Source organism: Euprymna scolopes, chromosome 19, assembly GCF_053919585.1.
Source record: "Euprymna scolopes isolate OS-2025 chromosome 19, ASM5391958v1, whole genome shotgun sequence".
Lineage (NCBI taxonomy): Eukaryota > Metazoa > Mollusca > Cephalopoda > Sepiida > Sepiolidae > Euprymna > Euprymna scolopes.
Window position 1 is genome coordinate 26,633,597 of NC_136500.1, and position 5,257 is coordinate 26,638,853.

Below are 5,257 nucleotides of genomic sequence, written 5' to 3' on the forward strand. Positions count from 1 at the left end.
TTTTACATTAAATAATTAAAATAGCCAAATAAAAAATTAAGAGGATCTGTGCGTTTTTTTTTATTTTAGCGGTATATTGACAAATGCCAATTATACCCGGTCTATTCCAATGTCAACTAGAAGCTTACCCATACGTTTGTTGTTGTAGAAACTACTTCAGTAGGTGTGTAGGAATAAAATATCAAATAGTTATATAGTTTAATCTATAGTATAATTGACAATATAATAAAATATTTTCAAAAACAATTTGGATGATATATACATTTTTTATTAAATGAAAACATCGAAAGTTTCGGATATTTAGACAGTTTTAATTTTACCAGTCGAACATTCAAAATCAACCAATTAAGATTTATTTAGAGATATCATTCTAGTCATTAAAATTGTAAATTAAATTGACACTTTTTATTTTTATTTTGTTTTCATTTTTATGGAAATGTCTCTAGGCAAGTCATGCAAACGACAAAAGAACAATATTTCAAGGCCAACACGCTAGTTTGAATAGATTCTGGCAAAGTAAATAGCAAATCTTGCCTTTCTGTGAGAAACATCGCTTATAAAATATGAAAACTAAAATAAATATTCAAAATCAGAGTTATGATCTGCCGAACGTCAAATCCAAATCATACGTGGTGTTCGTCGCTGACCGAGATAATAATACTACAGTAAATAGGGGAAATCCAGCCTATCATTACTCTCCATTATATAATATCGTATTTCAGATCAGGTTAAGAATACTTAATAATACTTTTATTAATTCTATTTTTTTCTTTCTCCAGGTCTCTACTAATATCATTGGCTAAATAATTAATTGCATCATTTTCTATAAAAAAACGCGTAGCAAATAAGATTAAACATGACATTATTTAGACATTCATTAATATTATAATATTTGGAAACCTCAATAAATCCCGCGCCATACCTTTATGCAAATCGAAATTTTTGTTCTACCTCCGATAATTTTCAAATACAATTTGTGAAATTTAGCACGTTATATGGCTACACAAACACAAGCGCAGATATAAAATTTAAGCTAATCTGCACCGTAATAAAAAATTTACAGCTATTTTGGTGATTTACATGTTTTCAGCGTGCCAACTTTATATGCATACTAATGCTAAAATATAGTGAAGTGCTAAAAGATCATCGAAACATTGATTATTCTAGGAATTTGTAAATTAAGAACAACAATAATAAAGAACAAACAACTTCAATATGATTTCATAGTACAATCAATATCTTATATAATTGCCATTTTTATTGACAACAGCAAAAAGCCTTTGGCCCATTGAAGATGTCAAACTTTCGATTCATCTGATGAAATGTCTTTGTTAGCATTTCAGAGGTCACCCTTGGAGTTGTACTGCCTTCCTCTTGAGTAAATATTTTGTTTCAAGATATTGCACAGATTTTCAATGGGATTTAAATCTGAAGGATAGGCTGGCCATCGAATTATTTTCCCACGTCTGGCAAAAAAACTATCGCCAAATATTCAATGGCTATCCTTGCAAAATAAGACGGTGCATTATCAGGCATAAATACCATCTTTTTCAAGAATGCCGAATTTTTCTTCTTGTGCCAGGGTTCCAAGTGCTCCTTAATGAAGTCAATGTAAAGTTTGGCGGTAAATTCCACTCCATCTGCGACTCTGAATCGTCCTACCAGCTCATTGCCAATGATTGCAGCCCAGAACATCACACCACCACATACTTATTGACGCCTGATCCGTTGGGGACGTAGACCCTTATTATGGTACCATCCTCCCCTCCACCCATCGGTGCCATCAAGGGTCGCTCGACACTCATCGATGAACAAAACAGTTTGAAAATTCACCTTCATATGATCTCTTGCCCAGTATATCCTCTTTTTCACGTGGATATCCTTCAATTGGGTGTTGACCTCTGACTTTTCATATTATGCAGGATACGGAAACGAGTTGATTGTGGCACATTAGAAACGCCCGCTTTTTCAAAAACTTGTTTGCTAGTTTCAAGTGGGTTACGCCTAACTTCTCTCTTGATCTTGCTCATTGTTCGACGTGAGAGATATGATTTCTTGCGAATTTCCCCTTTGTAAGAACGTCCGTTGCAAAGGTGAGGGTTAGTACACTATTTGTTGATTGTACGATGATCACGGTGTAATTATTGGCAATTTCTGATTATAGAGCCTTTGAACAATTTTCGTCTTCTCCGTTTGACTTAAAGCACTATTACATCCCATATTTCATATAAAGTTGGCACGCTGAAAAAAACTGCATCTCACCAAAATGGTTGCCGTTTGCTCGCTATTGCGCAGATGAGCTTAAAATCGTATATCTGCGCATGCGTTAGTGTTGCCGTATAACGTCCTAAGTTTCCCGAATTTTCATTGAAAAATATCGGAGTTAGAACAAAAATATCGATTTGCATATAATTATGGCACGAGGTGTATAAAGGAAAGTAGAGTAAAATATCATTTTTTTTTAACAAATTACAGTGAATTCTGCTCGTCTGTATTCCTGTGTCCGCTGTCATTTTTATAACACTCAGTTTTTAGAATTCAGATAAAAACATAATACACCAAAGCCTCTGATTGCTCACTCTATCAAACAATATATAGATACTATACTATCAAAGGAGAAATCCTCACATATTTAATATAAGTAACACTCCTGCATTCCATGTTACTAAAGAATGTCTCAACTCTCGAATCTCAACTTAACTGCTTAATTAGTTACACTCCCTATAAAAAACACAGCAGCTAAGCGGTCAGCGTTAGGATAATTCAAAATATGTTGCAGGCATGAACACACTGATAATCCTCGTCGTTTTACTGTTTTAAATTTATTTTATATGGGACTGATTTAAAGGGACTTAAGATATTTCTATCTGCAATTATATAGATCTGCGTAAATAAATATGAACTCCGAAATATTTATCTGTAAAATAATGTATATTTCGATAATTAATAACCCTCCAGTGCTATTTTAGATCAAAAGTAAAAAAAAATACGAGGGTGCACAATTTATGAGGGTATACATAAGCTAAGGAAACTAAGATCAACTCTGTTTATATATTACTAGACTGGTTTGAATATGCTTTATAAATACGTGTCTACTATCAATATTTCTATGTTCAAGAGAGCCGGGAAAATATAAAAGCACAGTGTCTCATAATATTGAAAAATAGTATAAATAAAGTAGCTGTAGTAGGGTTCGCTTGAAACAGTATTGCAATACCGTAAAATGTACAATATCGTTTGCCATAGATGGCTCGTATAATCATCTGAGAATAAATAAATTATACGTATTACATAAATCCATAACAAGCAACGTAGGTTGCATTTACTACTATAATCATGAATAAGCGATTTGAAATTTCCAAAACGATCTACAAAAAGATCAGCGTTTGTGCTCGCCGTTATGAGAATGGTTTCAAGACACATCTGAACATTACTGTCATCCTAGTCGGCCACTCGTACTTATGATGGATTCCATATAGCTTATATTTTCCCAACACCGTCATAAAAATTACCAATACTAATAAGACTTTTCACAGGGATTACTATAATTACTTGACGCTTTATGTCTGAACCATTTGCATGATATCATGTATTTATCATCATCATCGGCGGACACTCGTGTCCGAGTAAGACTGTCCCCCGTTGTGGTTTCTGTGGGTCCTCAGGTGAGCATAGAGCCCAATCCTAGACCCAATATTTCTTGTGCAATTTGGGCAAATAAATTTAGTGGTGGTGGGGTAGGATTGGGTGTGTCTAGTTGATAATCTGTCCTTTCTGCGCTTGCGCTTATCCTCATGACGCTGAAGAGCACTGGGACAAAATGTCCTCTGCCATCAATGACTCCAGTATAAGCATCCTAGGACAGAAAAAGTGGAAACATCAGGATTGGTACGATGAAAACGATACCGAAATCCAACAGCTTATAGACGTCAAGAGACAAACTTTTATCACCTGGCAGAATAACATCAATTGCAAGGTTAAAAGAGCTGCCCATGCCAAGGCTAAAGCGGCTGTCCAATCCACAGTCAGGAAGTTGAAGAATCTCTGGTGGATGAATAAGGTTCAGGAGATCCAGCAGTTTGCTGACTCTGGGGACACCAGAGGATTCTTTGAAGCCACAAAAGTGATATACGGCCCCAGCTTCCGTTCTCTGACCCCCTTCGGTCTAAGGATGGACTCACGCTCCTGAAAGGAAAGGGAGAAAAATATAATGTATTAGGTATTGCAGAGAAACTTTATTTACACTAGCCGATTTGTGCGATCCCGAACCGATTAATATATTAATTACAAAGTATAAATGAATACGCTTATAATAAGTGTGTTTCTTGTGCACATACTGTCAACACTACTGGATTAATAGTCACAAACATGTTTTAAACATAAAGCAGATCTTTCGGATCTATTGATCGCGGATAGAGTTGCTATTTGTTATAAATGTAGCTGACATTAGAATCGATTGTAAAACATGGATATTATCTTTTGAAGGTTTGCCTAATTTATGGTGATCCCCTTTTAGAGAACGGGCATTATCTACGTGCGATGTGTTCCATCTGCACAAAAGGTCAACAAGAAATACGATGTTGAGGTTTAAGAAAGTTCAGAGAAAAATTCCTCACGAAAAGACATGCACTCTAAAAATCGAGTCCATGACATTTCCACCAAGACAAGAGATCAGTGCAAAACCAGTTCTTTGTGCAAAGTAAGTTTGATCAAGGTAAGCATCAAGAGAGTTCTCCGACCACCTATAATGCAAACATAGTTCTCTGTCACTTCAATAATTATATCTTATAGAATATCAGTGATTCGACAGAAACACCCAGCGGTAGATCTTGTATCCTGGCTAGGGCAACGAACGCCGTTTTTCCCCATTCCCAACACGCCCCACCCCTAAAACTGAACATTTGGGAGTGCTTGAGTATGAGACATGCCTGAGCAATTAGATTGGGTTGACCTTCTTCTAATGGGTTGAGGGTACCGGATTGACAGTTCCTGGCTGCTGTTCCCAAATGGTAGTACAGGAGCCCTAACTCTTTGGTAGCGCTTAGAGCGGCTGCTCCATCAACAGTTGAATAATATCGGGTTGTTTGTAGTGCCATGACGCGCATGGAAAGGGAGCCTGCACTCATCCCCGGTGGGCTTTCCTGAGGCCACAATCCTAATTGGAGAAAGGTCAGCTAATGGTCTACTTGTGATGCATGTCTGAAGCTCTGCATAACCTCTTGTTTAGCTCCACCTTGCCTAAACCGAAACTCTTAAA